General features: G+C 44.8%; 1 protein-coding gene across 1 annotated transcript in view; it reads left to right on the forward strand.

The window, feature by feature from the left end:
• The window catches only part of LOC141577178 (uncharacterized), a 34,961-nt gene extending 28,305 nt beyond the window's left edge, over window positions 1–6,656 (forward strand). Inside the window, exons 13-14 of the mRNA XM_074361320.1 lie at window positions 5,559–5,711; window positions 6,469–6,656. The gene's annotated coding sequence lies outside the window, so the exon portion shown is untranslated. The remainder of the gene's footprint in view (window positions 1–5,558; window positions 5,712–6,468) is intronic.
• Window positions 6,657–17,876: the final 11,220 nt, after the last annotated feature.

Below are 17,876 nucleotides of genomic sequence, written 5' to 3' on the forward strand. Positions count from 1 at the left end.
GTTGGCTTTATGTGTGCAGCATAATGACTTGTTACATGTGCATATTGTGAAATGATCACTGCATTAAGTTTACTTGACGTCTGTCATCACCCATAGTCACACACTATTTTCCTTGTGATCAGAAATTTTAAGAGGTACTCTCTTAACAACTATCAAATGCACAGCGCAGTGTTGTTAACTACAGTCACCTTGCAGTACATTATGTCCCCAGGACTTGTTTATCTTCTAACTGGAAGTTTGTACATTTTGATTATCTTCCCGAATTTCAATCACCCCCTGACTCACCTCTGGCAACCACCAACCTGATCTCTGTTTCTATGGGTTTCGGTTTATTTTGTAGATTCCACATATAAATGAGATCATAGGTATTTGTCTTTCTCTGTCTTATTTATTTCACTTAGCATAATACCCTGAAGGTCCATCCAAGTTGTCACAAATGGCAGGATTTCATTTTTTTAATGTCTGAATAAGATTCCATTATATATACATATATATGCGTCACGTTTTCTGTATCCATTCATCTGTTGATGGACACTTAGGTTGTTTACATATCTTGGTTATTGTAAATAAAGATACAGTGAACGTGAGGGTGCAGTTGTCTCATTGACATAGTGATTTCATTTCCTTTGGATATATTCCCAGCAGTGGACTTGCTGGATCATATGGAAGTTCTAATTTTAAATTTTGGGGGAGTCTTCTTACTCTTTTCCAGAGTGACGGCACCAATTTACATTCCCACCAACATTGCAGAAGTTTCCTTTTCTTCACACCACCACCATCACTTGTTATCTCTTGTATTTTGATGACATCCACCCTGACAGGTGGGAGGGGATATCTCATTGTGGTTTTGATTTGCATTTCCCTGATGGTGAGTGATGTTGAGCACCTTTTCATGTACCTGTTAGACATCTGTGTGTCTTCTTTGGAAAAATGTCTATTCAGTTCCTCTGCCCACTTTTTAAATCAGATTGCTTGTTTTTTTGCTGTTGAATTGTAAGAGTTATTTATATGTTTTGGGTGTTAACCCCTTATCAGATATATAGTATGAAAGTACTTTCTCCCCTTCTGTCTGTTACCCTAACCTCTGCTTTCTGGATGACAGGGGTCCAGGCACTTGGGAATCTCTGTTTCTCACATGTTTCCAATGGTGGGTGGGTGAGGGCTGTGTTGTGATAAAACTGCACAACCGTGGGTCACTACCCCTTCTTTTAGAAGGTGGGCTCTGAAGAGTGCAGTGTGGGCAGGGATGTTTCCCTGAAGTCATCATTTGGATGGTCATGTGCCCTGGAACTCACATCTTCTAGCCCGGATGTGATGGGGGAATTTGCAAAGGGAGGACCTTGAAGCTAAGAGACTGACCAGGTGCTCTTGTGTCTTGTTGGAAGGACCTGGAAACAAAGTTGTGTGGAACAGGGACTCCTCCAGGTCACAAGGCTCAGTTCAGACTTCTGGGATGCAGAGACCTGCTCTGAGCCACTGTCACTGAGGAGGGAAGGGCCTCAGGCAGGAGGGAGTGGTTGCTGGATTTCACTTGCCCTGTTTGTCAAGTATCAGCTCTGGTGATGTGTGGCACATGGGCTTAGCTTTGGGCATGTAAGAGGAGAGGTTCCTGGGGAAGGGCTGGCTTTTTCCTCTGATTGAGGTCCTACTGTGTGCCAAGAACAGCAGTCCTCTGAGTCAGAGATGGAAAGCCAGGCACAGAGAGGTCAGGGAGTTTCCAGGTCACACAACATTAGGGGCATCATTAGGGTCTGATGCAGACCTGACGCCCAGCCTACATTCTCTCTCCTTTCCCAGGACCATCATGATCCCACATGTCAGCATCACCCAGAGAGGCCCAGGTATGGGCACTGGGACCTTTCCTGCCTAACATTCCAGGAGCCTTAAGAGGGAGGACAAGACACTTCCTGAGTCCATGATGCCCAGAGGCTGCTCTCAGCGAGAGGCCCAGCACACACTATTGGATGAATCCTAGCTCTGTCCTGAGTCGCTCTGTCCTCCCTGCCTCAGTCCTTCTGCCCACATGGGGCTGGAAACAGCAGCCACTTCACAAAGGTCTAAGGAAACTCCAGGATCCTGGAAGCAGCGCCCTCACACAGGGAGCACGGTGGGGTCAGCCTCCATTGTCTCCTTAACTTTTCCTCACCTCTTTGCTGGATGAGGAGTCCTATCAGGGCCCTGGCTTGTCCCTGTTCTCACCCCAGATCAGGGTCCAGCAGGTGGTGGTGTCCAGGCTGGACTCTGTCCTCTGCCCCTTCTGGGCACCCTCATTCCCTACACCTTGGCTGCCTGGACACTGTCTTCCAGGGGCCACTCTGTGCCTCCCACACCTACCTAGCATCCACCCACCCTGGGTTACTTCATCGCCCTCTGGCCCTTGGACACACACCTACTCCGTGTTGAGTGGAAATGAGGTGACGGACATGCTGGGCCTCCTGGACAGTGTGGGGGAGCCCGATATCCCCATCCTGCCCACCGCCCCAAGAGCCCAAGTTGGGGAGAGGGTGTGCCTCCATTCATACTCTGATTTGCTCAGATTCTCAGCACCTACTTTGCTGGGTGGATATGGGGGCAGAGGGATGATGTAAAAGCAGGAGACCTGGACAGCAGAGCATGAGAAGGGGGCTAGCCCAGGCTGGTCTCATAACCCCCTTAGCCTTGGCTTTCTCATCTTTAAAGTGGGACAGCCTATTGTGAGGTGAGCAGGATCCTGACCCATAGTCAGGCACTGTCCTACACGCATAAGAGAAGATCACTGACTCCTCATGAAAATCTGTGGGGCAGGGACAGGCGTTATCACCCATTTCTGCAGAAGAAGTAACTGAGGCACAGAGAGAACAGGGGAGGTGACCAACCCAGATTACAGAGCCCAGGCCATCTGGTTCCAGTGTCCAGGCTCATGGTCAGTGCCCACTTTGGGTTTCCTTCCTCCCTTCACCCTCCACTGGGACCCATGGCTGCAGCCTCATCTCAGTGTGATTGTTCATGGGGAGCAGGATGGGGGCACTGAGGGCCCGTTTCTCTGAGCACTGCTTTCCCAGAAGGCTCAAGGGGTTGACTGTATTCACTACTGGACACCCAGGCCTGGGCCCAGGCCAGCCACACTGCAAGGCCTGAATCAATGATGAGTGAATACCGGGACCTCTGCATGTACCTGCAAGTTGCTCCCATTTCCTCATCTCCACGTCTGGCTACCCGGCCAACACCTTATGTCATCAGGCCTCTGCCAGGGACAGTGAAGGGGACCAGAGCTGCTCATCTGGGGACAGGGAGCCTCAGGGGCCCTGTGTCTGTCCCAAGCATCTCCTGGGCCAATTCACAGGGAAGCCCAGCCAGCTTCCAGGAACAGCAATCAGGCCCCAATCCCAGGGGTGTAGAGTAGGTCTTGAGGGGTGTTTCCTGAGACTGACTTTGTGTATGAAGGGGTCCTGGGGGTCAGGCTGCTTTCAACCTCCATTCCAGGCCCATACCCCTGCTGGCAGCATGGAGCTAGTCATAAAGGACACAGGCTGTGGGGCCAAGGCTATAGCAGGGCTCTGCTCCCTCTCTGTGGCTCAGTGTCCTCATTTGTAACAGAGAACTAGTAACAGGGCAATGGGAGGGCTCACTGAGACCCTCCTCTGTGGCTTTGGTTGGACACTGCCCTCTCTCTGCTCAGTGCCCTTCTCTGTAATAGAGAATTAGTAACATTTTTCTTAGCCCCTTTTGGCCCCATTTTTCTGAGTCCCTTTCCACATTGAGCCCAGGGATTTCACAGAGATCACAGACTTGGGAGGTAATCAGAGTGTGGTCTCAGCCCTAGTGGTCCCAACTGAGGCCAGAGGAACTTCAGGAGGGGTGGGAATCCAGAAGTGCTTCATGGAGGAGGTGAGATCTGAGCTGTGTCCCCAAGGATGAGCTGTCATCCAGCTGAGGCCTGGCACTAAACAGGACACATGTACATGGTGAATGAGGGTGTGAATGAATGAATGGGCACCCCTCTAACAGAGAGTGAGGGGGGAAGTCCCCCAGGCCAAAGCAGGAAACACAGGGCACCCTGGGGGAACAGAGGGCGGGGCTGCAGTGTGATGCCTGCCTCACCCTTTATGGGTGTCTTGCCCCCACTTTAGCCTGTGTTCTGGTGGATTGGGAGCCCTTGCCTCTCCTCTGCTCCAGGATCCTGCTCTTCATTCCCAGCAACACCCACCTGTGTCACCTCAGTGTCCCCAAGTGGACCTGGACCTGTCTTGTGGGAGATTGTGAAGAGGGATTTGGTGTGCAGCCCAAGACTGAAGTGGGAGGGAGAGGATAATAGGGACCTCCAGAGGGGATCATGTGCTGGGGGAAATCGGAGGGGTGGGGAATGCAGAGACTCAGGGCTGAAGGATCCTGCTAGTGGTGGCTCCTTCACAAGGGGCTTCACAGGGAGGAAGCATTCATGGGGTAAAAGCAGAGCTCAGTTTGGTGCTCGCTGACATGGAACAGCTCATCACAGAGACGTCCAGAGGAGCTGGATATAGGGAACAAAGGTGCCACTGATGTCAGGGTCAGAGCCTGAGACCCAGATGAGGTGGGGCGGTGGTGCAGGGTAAGGGGCTTGAGGATGTCAAGATGTTCATTCATTGGGGTCCTCAGGGTGGGGAACTTCATGTTCATTTCACATGGTGCCTGACAGAGCTAGACTTAGGGAGCTCACTGAGTAGACACGTGCTGACAACCTAGAGTCTCCTGTTTCCACATAAAGTCCCTGGTGTGAAGCCAGCTGGCACTCTTTAGAGTCATACACCCTCACCCCTGGGCTCTCTGTGTGCCTAGAGCCCAGTGGCACCTTACCTCCCACTCCCCACTGCAGGACCCTTTGCACACCTGCATTTCCACAAGCTATAAAACATCTTCTCTTGCTGTGTGTTTACCCTATGAAAACTCATTGCCCTAGGAAGAGAGGCCTCACATCCTGCCCTTATTAAAGTGGTAAAGCCTGTTGTTCAGAGAAGCCCCTGTAAGATCTCACAACCAACCAGGTACCTGTGCATGAATTGATCATGCAGCCCCCTCCTCCTTGTGTGCACAGCACCCCCCCCAATAACAGACCCCACAAACTCAACCTTGGCCCTCGTTTAGGCACCTCTTGCCTGTGTGGCCTGATGTTGCCTATAGCAGTGTCCCTATTAAACTTTCCTAAACCCTTCTCAGACGCTGGTAATTCTTTACCAACCCAAGTAACTAGCCCGCCATTGTGCCCACAACACCTGAAACAGAATTGGTTAAATTATGCAGATTGATGATGCAGGTTAATTTGCTATAAAGGTGAAATCAAGGTTTACAAATAAAAGCAACATACATACTCACGGCAGGACTAAGAACTCACACGGATAACTAAGACCCTCCACGCGCATCCCACTGTGGCCTCAGGGCCTTTGCGCTGGCTGCTCTTTCAGCCAGGATCTCTCTCTGCCTGCTTCTTAAACACCTCCAGGAATCTGCTCAAATGTCCTCCCTGACCTTATTTTTCTCCATGGAACATATCACCTCCGGACACTGTGCATATTTTACTTAATTTTCTCTGTGTCCCCCACCAGGCTGTCTGCTGCATGAGAATGGAGACCTGCCTGCTTCACTACCTGCTATGCCCGGTATCTGGAACCCGCCCAACACACAGTAGGACGTCAGCGATTATGTGACGGGTGTGTGATCACTGTAGGCCACAGACAAAAGTCTTCCCAGTAGTGATGGTAAGAGTCATTCATTCTCTACTTACTGAGCCCTACTGTGCACTGGATACTGACCTGGGTGGGAGGCATGCAGTGGATGAGACACAGTGAGCAAACACAGCATGTTAGGAGGGACACGTGCTCTGGAGAGCACACAGGGCTGGGGGAAGTCAGGAGTGCAGGAGTGGAGGAGAAGAGGGCCAGGTGGAGACAGTGGTGGCAGAAGAGAGAGAGAGGTGGGGCCCAGGTCTTGCAGGGCTTGATGGCTCCTGTGAGGGCTTTTCATCAGGGCAGAGGAACCATGGCTGGGCGTGGAGCAGGGGCCCGTGTCCTGAATGCTATGCAGGAAATGGAGAAGTTGTCTGCTGGGGAGATGTGTGTGGAGAAGGCTGTCCCTGTAGACTGTGCAGGCAGGGAAGGCTCCTCTGAGGGGGTGACATCTGAGCTGAGCCCTTGTATGGACCGTGTTTCCACCTTGTGTAGACTGGATGCTTTCATCTGCCCTGCAGGCCTATGCAGGACACACCCTGTTCTCAGTCACCTGGACTTGGCCTCCTGCCTCCCTTGTGGGCCCTCCCACCCCAGAAGGAGTCCTTCTAGATCTAACGTACTACCTCCTCCACTGGACTTGGACTCACACTGAGCCACTGTCCATCTGCCCAACTCACCCAGAGTCAAGTCCAGACACTTGGGGGAGCCCCTCCACCCTAGAGCCCATGAACTTACTCAAATGGCCAGTCCTCAGCCTGCTCACATGCCTCACCCTCCCCTCCTGCAGAAACCCTGTGACAGATCCTGTCCACAGCACCCTGCTCCTCCAATCCTGACCCCAGGCTTTCCCATGGTGTGTGACCCTGCATGGGGTGCAGTCCCCTCCTCCAGTCTGGTGAGTAGAAACTACCTTTTCTTTTTTCTTTTGTTAATATATTTATTTTTTAATTTTTATTTTATTGAGTTATAGTCAGTTTGCATTGTTTTGTCAATTTCCAGCATAGAGCATAATTTTGTCAATTGTGTTTACTCTTTCAAGAAACCATCTCTTGGCTTGATTTTTTCAAATGTTTCTAATATCTCTACTTTATTTATTTCCTCCCTGATCTTTATTATTTCCTTCCTTCTGCTTACTTTTGTTATTTTTTGCTCTTCTTTTTCTAATTCTTTGAGGTGGTAAGTTTGATTGTTTATTGCAGTTGTTCCTCTTTTTTCAGGTAGACCTTATTCTCTCGCTATAAACTTCCCTCTAAGCACTGCCTTTTCTGGATCCCATAGGTTCTGTGTGGTTGTGTTTTCATCATCATTTGTCTCACTGTGTTTTTTTATTTCTTCTTGATTTCATCATCCACCCTTTTTTTTTAAAGTAGTATGTTGTTTAATCTCCATGCTGTCATTTATTTCTCCTTTATTTTTCTGTAGTTAATTTCTAGTTTTATGGTATTCTGTTCAGAAAAAGTTGCTTCAAATATTTTCTATCTTCTTCAAATTGTTAATGCTTCTTTTGTGCCAAAGTATATGATCTATCCTAGAAAATGTGGTACGTGCGCTTGGGAAGAATGTATATTCTATTTTAGGGAAATATAATGTTCTGAAAATATTAACCAAGACAAATTGTTCTATTTTATCATTTAATTTCTATGTTGTCTTATTAATTTTATGTATGGAAGATCTGTCCAGTGATGTTAATGGATAATTAAAGTCTTCTATCATGACTGTATTCCGATCAAATTTTCCCTTTTTATCTGTTATGAATTTAGGTGCTCCTATGTTGGGTTCATATATGTTAATGAGTGTAATATCTTCATCTATGACTCCTTTAATCATTATAAAATGTCCTTCTTAATCTTTCTTTATAATCTTTGTTTTAAAGTCTATTTTATTTGAAATCACTGTTGATATTCCTGCTTTCTTGTCATTTCCATTTTTGTGGAATATCTTTTTCAATCCTCTCACATTCAATCTATGTGTGTCCTTCTCCCTAAAGTGGGTCTCTTGTATACAGTGTATTGTAGATACTTGCTTTATTATCCACTCTGCACTCTATATCCTTTGATTAAAGCATTTAGTCCATTGACATTTATAATAAATATTGATACATATGTGTTTATTATATTTTGAACTTTGTTTTGCAGTTGATTTTGTATTTCCTCTTTGTTCCTTTCATTTTCTTTTTGTGGTTTGATAATTTTCCTTTTTATTATCTTGGTGTCTTCTTAGTTTTGTGACTCTATTGTAAATTTTTGGCTTGTGGTTACCCTACTTTGTACATATATTAACCCATTACTATATCTGTTTGTTTTAAACAGATAGTAATATAAGCTCAAACTCATCCTACCAAGAACAAAAGAGAGAGAGAGAGAGAGAGAGAGAGAGAAACCTGAACATTTTCTTGTTCGCCTCCCCCACCCTTAATGATTTAGTTGTCCTCTTTTATGATTTCATGTTTATTCTGTTGTAATTCATTGTAGCAATCACCTTTCCAATCATGGTTTTCTCCTTTTTGTAGCATCCTGCTTCTTTTCTGTTTAGAGTAGGTCTTTCAATATTTCCTTTAGCATAGGTTTAGTGTTGCTAAATTCTTTTAGTTTTTGCTTGTCTGTGAAGTTCTTTATCTCTCCTTCTATTCTAAAGGATAGCCTTGCTGGATAAAGTATCGTAGGCTGCATCATTTTTTCATTCAGGACTTTGAATATTCCTTGCCCCTCCCTTCTGGCCTGTACTGTTTGTGTAGAGAAATCAGCTGAAAATCTTATGGGGGTTCCCTTGTATCTCATTCTTTGTTTTTCTCTTTCTGCCTTTAGAATCATTTCCTATTCTCAAACCTGGTCATCCTAATTGTAATATGTCTTGGTGTGGGTCTGTTTGGGACCTCCTTGTTTGGGACGCTCTGTGCTTCCTGTACTTGGATATCTGATTCCTTCTTTAGGTTTAGGAAGTTTTCAGTCATGATTTCTTCAAATACCTTTTCAATCCCCTTTGTTCTTTCTTCTCCTTCTGGGACCCCCATTATGAGTAGGTTGGCATGCTTTATGTTATTCCATAGGTCCCTTATATTGCTTTCATTGGTTTTTATTTGTTTTCTCTGAGCTGTTATGTTGTCCTGTCTTCTAAGTCACGTATTCATTCCTCTCAATTATCTAGCCTACATTTTACAGCCTTTAGCTCAACTCTCATCTCAGCAAATGAGTTTTCCAATTTTCACTGGCTCCTCTTTAGAGTTTCAATTTCGTTTTTTGACATATTCTCTGTCTCTATAGACAATCTCTTTTTGTTTCTTCAGTACTTTGATCACTCCTTTCTTGAAATCATCTAGTAGACTATCAATGTCTTTTTCATTGATTGTTCTTTCAGGGGATTTATCTTCTTTTAATTGAGAGAGGTGATTCTGCTTCTTCATCTTGCTTATATCTCTCTGGCACTATGGCTTATGGAGTATCAGTTATCTACTGTCGTCCTTTAGGAGTTTATTTATTTATATAAAGTGGATGCAGAAATAAAACTAAGCACAAAGAAATTAGTTTTAAAAGCAGTATAATCAATAACAGAAGAACATATTGAAACAAGATAACAATTGAGTTGGGATGAATTTTTAAAACATTAAAGGAAGAAAAATATTTGAGAACAGAGTATAATCATAACAGAAGAACAAAACAAAGATAAAAATGAAATTGGACAAATTGAAAGATAATAATATTAGTATTTTAAAAGAAAATTTTAAAAGGGATTAAAAATAGAAATATAAAAATTATTTAAGAAGTAACATTTAAAAAGTAAAAGAAAATAGAACAGAAAAAGAAGAGAGGATGTTCCCGTGGAGATTGTGTGCCCTTAATAATTTTATCAAGAGGTCTTTCTTAAATAAGTGTGGTTGCCAAGTCTTACTTCTGTGCCTTTTGTCTGTTATCCCTTTGGTTACGGATGTGGCCGTTAACCTGTTAACCAGAGCCTACCCTGGCTATTGAATGGGGACTCCTATTTGTTTTGTGGTTGTCACAGCTCCTGCCCCTGCCTTGTTTCATGAACTCAGCTCATTGGTTCCAGAGACCCTCTGGTCACACCCTTGGTCTGTGCTGCTCCCAGTGCCTGTAGGTAGACATGTCACATCTCCTCCCAATGCTGCATCTTGGTGCTGCTCTCCTGCATGGTAGGTGGGCAGGGTGTGCCCCTTCCCAATGCCGTGTCCAGGTGCAGCAGTCCTGCACAGTAGTTGGGTTGGTTGCTCCCCTGTTCAGTGCTACTCCCAACTCCACATCTGTTCCACACTCTGTAGGTGGGCTTGAGGCAAATGGCCACACCAGCCCTAGTCCCTGCTCTTTGCCAGAACTCTGCTCCTTGTTCATTTGTCTTAGAGGTGCGAGTTCATAGACGCACCAGGACAGAACCTTCCTATATGTCTGGGGATGTAAGCAAGTCTGAGTCCCACCTATGAGGCTGCAGAACTGCCAGGTACATATTCAGGTTTCCACCCTGCCTCTGCCTGGGTGGGTATGATTGCTGTGGCTGAGCCTCATCTCTCTTCTTCTGAGAAATCACCAGTTATGTTGCTGTGGGTCAGCAGAGACAAAGGACAAAACTCCCCTTCCCTCAGGCAAGCCAGCAATGTTGCTTTGCTTTATTTTTTTTTCTTATTTTATGGGGTCCCAGGCTGTTCTGATCTGTATACAATCCAAGCAGTTGTCCACAGCACACTGTAGTCCCCCAGGGTTACCTCTGTACAGTCAACCAGAGTCTGCCTGGATCCAGCAGCCTGTCCCTTCCCATCCCTGATTCACTTCTAGGTTTGGGGGTTGTTGACACACTTTGTGCCCATATTACTTAATTCTGTCAGTCAAGGGCGGTTCTGTACACATCTGAGCCTCAGAGGTTCCCTGTCCATCCTGCTGACCTCTCCGTTGGAAAGGGGGAGACCCAGTCAAACAGCACTATCCCTCCTTTGCTGCTCCCTCTTCAAAGGACCAACCCCAAGCCATTTTGCATTTTCTTCCTTCTTTTTTTCCGTTTCTCCTACCAGATTGGTGGCACATTTCGTCTTTTGAAGATGGCAATGTTTTATCAAAGTTCAGCAGATGTTCTGAGTTGATGGGTGTGTCTGTGAATGTCAGTCTTGGTGTATTTATTGGAGAGGATAAGATACAAGTATCCTTCTACTCCACTATCTTGGCCTTTCTCCAAGAATATGCAGTCTTAATAATTTTGTCATAAGGTTGTTTTTAATTATGGGTGGTTGCCAAGTCTTCCTTCCATGCCTTTTGCCTGTTATCCCCTTTGTTGGTGGTGTGGCTGGTGTTCTGGTGGCCTCAGTCTGCCCTGGCTATTGAACAGGAGCTCCTTTTTTTCCTGTGGTTGTCACACTCCTGCCCATATCCTGCTGTGAAAACTCCACTTGCTGGTTCCAGAGGCCCTCCAGTCGTGCTCCTGGTCTGTGTCCCAGCATCAGTTTGTGGGTGGTCTGCACCCCCACCAGATGCCTGGTCCCAGCACCACACTTGTGCAAAGTAGTTGGCAGGTAGCTCCCCTGCCGCATTAGGTCCATGCTTCATAGGTGGACTCAGAGAAAACAGCTGCACTAGCCGTCACCCCTGCTCTGTTCCAGAACACTGCTTCTTGTCCATTTGTCTTAGAAAAGCCAATTCAGAGAGGCATCGCTGTGTAATGGTCCCCTCTGCTTGAGACTGTAAACAAATCTCAGTCCCACCTATGAGGTTGTGGAGCCCCTAGGTAGGGTTTCGGCTTTTGACCCCTCCTTCACCTGGGAACCATGGACCAGAAAATATGGTGGCTATGGCTGAGACTTGACTCTCTTCTCCCAAGAAGTCTCCAATAATGGCACTGTGGGTCTGTGGACACAAAGGCTACGGATCCCCTTCCCCCCAAGGCACACCAGCAGTGTTGCTTTGCCTTTTTTTTTTTTTTTTTTTGGATTTTATGGGGGACCCAGGCTGTTCTAATCTGTATACTCTCCCAGCCATGGCACACAGAACATTGCAGTCCCCCAAGGTTTCCTCTGTACAGTCAGCCCGAATCCTCTGCTCGACTCAGACAGCCTGTCCCATCCCACCTCTGCTGGTTCACGTCTAGGGCTGGGGATCATTGGGACTCTTTGTGCCCAATTAACTTAGTTCTGTCAGTCAAAGGCTATTCTGTACAGATCCGAGCCGCAGATGTTCCCTCTCCATCTTGCTGAACTCGCCATTGGAGTTGGGTAGACCCAGTGTATTAATGCTATTACTCCTTTGCAGCTCCCTCCTCATTGGAATGGTTCTGAACTATTTTCCTTTTTCTCCTTTTCTCCTACCAGATTTGTGGAAAATTTTATCTTTTGAAGAAGGCAATATTCTGTCAAAGTTCAGCAGGTGTTCTGGGTGGTGGGTGTGTCTGTGGATGTCACTCTTGGTGAATTTGTGGGAGAGGGTGAGCTCTGAGCATCTTTTTTACTCCACCATCTTTCCTCCTCCTTCACTTTTTCTTTTGATTGGAACACTTAGTCCATTGACATTTATAGTAGTTATTTTATCGATGTGGTTTTATTGCCATTTTGAAATTTGTTTTCCAGTTGATTTGGTATTTCTTATTTGTTTCTTTCTTTTAATATTTTTTTTCATTTTTGTCATATGATAAATTTCTTTTCTATAAGCTTGGATTCTTTTTGGGTTTTATGACTCTTTATATACTTCTGATTTGTGGTTATCTTGTCTTTCAAGTATGGTAACCCCTAACTTCATCTGTTTGGTTTTAGTTGATAGTCATGTAGGCTCAAGTGCATCCTAAAAAGAAAGAAGACAAAAAGAAAGAAGAAGAAAAAAAAAAGAAAGGGAACAAAATCTATATTCTCTTGCTCTCCTCTTTCACCTTTTATGATTTTGCTATTCTCTCTTTCTTTCTTGCTTTCTTTATTGACTTACTGACTTATTTATATCTTCATGTTTTCCCTTGCAATTCACTGTATTTATTGCATTTCCAATTATGGTTTCCTAACTTCTATAGCTTCCTGTTTATGTTTTATTTAGATTAGAACTTTCAATTTTTTTTTTAGCATAGATTTAGTACTGCTGAATTCTTTTAGTTTTGCTTGTCTGTGAAATTCTTTTTCTCTCTTTCTGTTCTAAATGAGAGTCTTTCTAGATAGAATATCCTAGTTTGCAGCCTTTTCTCATTCAGGACTTTGAATATATCTTGCCACTCCCTTCTGGCCAGAAGTTTTTATGTAGAGAAATCTGCTGAATGCTTATGGGGCGCCTTTGTAACTAACATTTTGTTTTTCTCTCACTGCCTTTAGAATATTTTCTTTATCTTTAACTTTAACCATTTCAATTTTAATATGTCTTGGTGTAGGTCTGTTTGGTTTCTTCTTGTTTGGGACCCTCTGTGCCTCCTGTACTTGGATAATTCTTTCCTTCTTAAGGTTTGGAAAGTTTTCAGTCATGATTTCTTTAACTATTTTTTCAATCCCCTTTTCTCTTTCTTCTCCTTCTGGGACCCACTATTATGCATAGGCTGGCGCACTGTATATTATCTTGCTTTAATTGGTTTTTATTGGCTTTTCTGTCTGCTGTATTGGGTTATTTCTTTTATCTTGTCTCCTAAGTCATTTATTCATTCCTCTGCATTATCTAGTCTGCTTTTGATTGCCTGTAGTTGAATTTTCTATTTTTAACTAGCTTTTCTTTATAGTTTAAATTTTCTTTTCAAAGTTTTCTGTCTCTATTGATAGTCTCTTTTAGTTCTTTCAGTGTGTTGTTCATTCCCTTTTTGAAGTCTAGTAGACTATCAGTCTATTTTACTGATTGTTCTTTCAGGGGATTTCTCTTGTTCTTTTAATTGAAAGTGGTTCCTCAGCTTCTTTATTTACTTATATTTCTCTGGCTCTATGTATTTCTTCTAGACCCGTTTCTGAGCTGTGGTGTGTAGTAGGCAGTGTGAGAGCACTTCAGTTGTGAAGAAAAATAGGCAGATGTCCACTGGGGAGTTCCCTCTGTGGTGTTGTCTGTCACTTGTTATGCAGACTTACAAAGTACTAATTGTTGATGTTGGCTTTATCCCTGCCTTAGCTATGGGAATGTCAGCCACCTACTCTGGTGCCCCTCAGGTTCTGAGCCCCAGGAAACATCAGTGCAGATCCAGCAGTGTCAGTCCCTTGGACCTGCCTTAGCAAGTGTGTAGTCACACACATGAATTTGTGGTCCACTACAGGTTCAGCTCAAACCCCAATCCCGCATCCACATATGGAACCATACACCACCCTGTTGTAAATACCCTCACTGGCCACCCTTCTTGAGTCAGAACTCCACTCACTGCCTGTAAGTCCCAGAGGTGTGGATCCACAAAGTGACCAGAGAGAGCAAATCCACCTTCTCTGCCTGGGGCTGTAAACAAATCTCAGCCCCACCTGTGAAGTTGCAATGGCACAGGATATGGATTCAACATTCAGCTCTGCCTTTGTGCAGCAGTGTTGGCTATGACCAAGCCCCATTTCTCTTCTCATGAGAACACACCAACAATGGAGCCAAGTGGAGAAAGTGACTTTGGCACAGCCGTGCATCATTCCTCCCCCATTATACCAACATTGGTGCTTTTTTATGAGAGTTTCAGTCTGTTCTTTTCCACACACACACACACACACACAGCCAGAGCTCACACTGCCCTCTAGTTTCCTGATGCTGCCTCTCTGCAGTGTGACCCAGCCCTCTGCCTGGGCTCTTCACTGACTCCAGTAGCCAGTCCTGGCTCATCCCTGCTAGTTCATGTCTAGTGCTAGTCATCATAGGGACCCTCTGTGTCAGTTCCCCAGTTCTGCCTGCCATGCAGTTGCCACTGTCTCCTCCAAACATTGGAAGCTCTGCTTCTTTCCTAGCTGATCTCCCAGCTAGAGAGGTTGTGTCCCAGTGTGAGGGTGCCTTTCTTCCTATGCTACTTTTTCCCTGCAGGATCAGTCCTGCACTGAATTTGTCTTTTTTCTTTTTATTCTTTACCATATTTTGTGAGAATCTTCCTGTATTTCAAAATGAGAGACTCTCTCCAAGAGTTCAGGAGGCTTCTGTGCAATTCAATGTTTTTGTAGATGTAATTCTTTGTGTATTTGTGGGAGAGGTCAAGCTGTGAGTCTGTCTACTCTGTCACTTTGGCTCCTTCAAATTTTAAAATAGGGCTAGGTCTTTTTTAATTACTCTCAACAAGGTGTTGTAGTTTCCAGCGTACATGTCTTGTAATTTTTCCTTGCCTCTATTGGATGCTGATTCAGAACATACACAACCTTCTAGAGAAACCTGTCCCACCCTGCCATTTGCTGCCAACTAGCTGGCCTGTGTCTGAGTCACCAAAAGGTTTTGTTCTTTATCTGATTCTTAATTCTTTAGAATTTATCATTTTACTCTCATAAATGCTGATTGTACTTGTAACAAATACTTTAAAATAAAAATAATAAACTTTATGCTGTGGATTCAATATGAATGAATCTCAAGTAACATATGCTTTAAATACCTTAGAATTAGTAAAGCAATATAGATACATTATGAACACTTGAAATGTTGCCTAAAGGAAAAGTGCAGAGATTTGCAAATCCCACCCCCAGAAGTGACCGTCATGAATGGCTTGGTGAACATCTCTCAGTCTCTCTCTTTTATTCTCTCTGCCTCTGTCTCTCACACACCACAAGATTCATTTACATCTATGATGATTTGACACATATGTGGTCATAGATGGCATCTGGGATGTAGATGATGGATTAACAAGCATCCAAACTGAGGGCTTCCTTGACATCAAGTAAAGAACTAGCACTCATTTTTCCAGCTGCACAACAATCATTCCTCCATGTGAACCAGAACTGATGAATCCCACCCCCTCTCCATGAACATTAGTGTTGCTTCCAATCTCCTACTAGTTAAACCAGAACTGTGATGAACATCCTTGAAAAGACGTCTTTGAAAAATTGTGCAAGAATTTTAGTATGATCAACACTAAGCATCAGCACTACTCGGAAAGGGGTGAACTTGTGGAACTGTAATTCATCCTGCATACTGTTCTCCCAGAGAGGAGTGCCTGCTCACTCTTCCCTCCAGGGGATCTACTGTGGCATCTGCCTCCTCATGTTGTCACTAGAGCTGGTTGTCACCAGGCTAAAGTCCTGCCAGTGTGATGGTGACCAATGCTGTCCCCAAAGTGTGTACATCTGTGTGCATCCTCACTTGAGAGGTCAAGCACCTCTAATATACACTGGCCACCTGCATTGCCTCTTGTTGGAATTGCATGTGTTTGTTCTGTTTCTGTTTAGAACACAGTGTTTCAAGAAGTTTTTGGACCACAGGGATGTGAAACCTTTCTCTGACTTTAGGTTATGAAAAATGATTTTTCCAGGTTGTGGTTTGTCTTTCATGGCTTTTGAATATTATTATTTTTTATTTTGTAGGTTATGTTTTGCCACAGGAAGAGCTAAGCATCTCACTTCTGGCTCTGGTTTCACACATAGAATAGCAGTGCCTATCTCGAGATTATGTACATAGTTACTAAAAATTTTCATTTTGTACATCTCATGTTTAATCCACCCGGGTTTCCCATTCAAATAACCAAAATGCTACTTCAAGTAAAAAAAAAAAAAAAAAAAAAAAAAAAAAAAAAAAAACACCAGTCCCTTGTTAAAATATGAGAGCAGACACAAACAGCCACCTTTTGTATGATTTCATTGATAGGGAACATCCAGGGTAGGGAAAGACACACAGAAAGAAATAGGATTAGGGCTTGTCAGGGGCTAGGGGAGGGAGAAAAGAGAATGTGTGCTTTGGATACAGGGTTTTATTATGAGGAAAGAAAGTCTGAAACTAGACAGTGATGATGGTTACACAGCATTGTGAATGCACTTAATGCTCCTGAATTGCACAATTTAAAATGGAAAAACATCTAAATTTTATTATTGTAAACTTAAAACATAAAAATAGATGATACTCTAAATGACATGAAGAAAACAAGGAAATTACAGAAAAAAACAAACAAAAATGATGCCAGGAGAAGGGAAGTAAAGTTTGGGTCTGGGAGTGGGTTGATTCTGAGAATTAGATGACAGTGTTGGTGTTTGCAGAGGCATCTCAGCCCGTAGGGGTGGTGATGCCTGAATTGGCTCTGGGTCTCATAGAAGTGTGTGTGTAGGTGCAGGAGGAGCTACAAGATCAGGCTCAGGGTCTCCCTGCAGGACTGGTAAAGTAACCTGTCTCTAGGTCTCCTGTAGGGCTAGTCTTACAGTCTCCCTGCAGAGCTGGTGGGATGTGACATGGTTCTGTTTTTTGCAAGTGCAGGTTCGGGTTCCCCTGCAGGGTTGGTAGAATGGGACACAGTCCTGTGTCTCATGCAGGATCCAGCTCAGGATCTCATGCAAGACCAGGCTCAGGGTCTCCTTGTAAGGCTTGTGGAATGAGACCCCATCCTTTTTCTCCTGCAGCAGCAGATTCATGGTGTCCCTGCAAGGTTTTGCAATTTCACCCTACTCTGTATCACCTGCAGGAGCAGGCTCAGACTGTCCCTGCTGGGTTGATGGCATATGACCCATCTCTGATTCTCTGGCAGAAGCAGGCTCAGGGTCCCTCTACAGGGCTAGTCAATTTTGTTCCAGTCCTAGGTCCCTTGCAGGTGCAGGATAGGGGTCTTCTTTCAAGGCTGGTGAAATGTGACTCAGCTGTTGGTCTCCTGCAGAAACAGGCAGAGTTTCTCCCTGCAAGCCTTGTGGAATGAGACGCAGTGCTGGGTCTCCTACAGGAGCATGCTCGGGGTCACTATGCAGGGCTAGTGGAATTGGACCTGGCTAATGGTCTCCCTGCAGTCCTGTTGGAATTGGTCCAATTCTTGGGTGTCTTGAAGGTGCAGGCTCTAAGTCTCCCTGCATTGCTGGTGAAATGTGAGCCAGTTCTGGTTCTCCTGAAGGAACAGTCTCAGGGTTTCCCTGCAAGGCTGGTGGATGGGACATAGTCCTGGGTATCCTGGAGGAGCAGGCTCTGGGTCATTTTAGAGCTGTTGCAATATGACCAATCTCAGGTTCTCCTGCAGGAGTAGGCTCGGGGACTTCCTGCAGGGCTAGTGGAATTGGACACATTCCTGGATCCATTGCAAGTGAAGGCTTGGGGGTCTTCCTACACAGCTGGTGGAATGTGATTTGGCTCTGAGTCTCCTGCAGGAATAGGCTCAGGGTCTCCTTGAAAGATTGGTGAAATG

Source organism: Camelus bactrianus, chromosome 3 (assembly GCF_048773025.1).
Source record: "Camelus bactrianus isolate YW-2024 breed Bactrian camel chromosome 3, ASM4877302v1, whole genome shotgun sequence".
NCBI lineage: Eukaryota > Metazoa > Chordata > Mammalia > Artiodactyla > Camelidae > Camelus > Camelus bactrianus.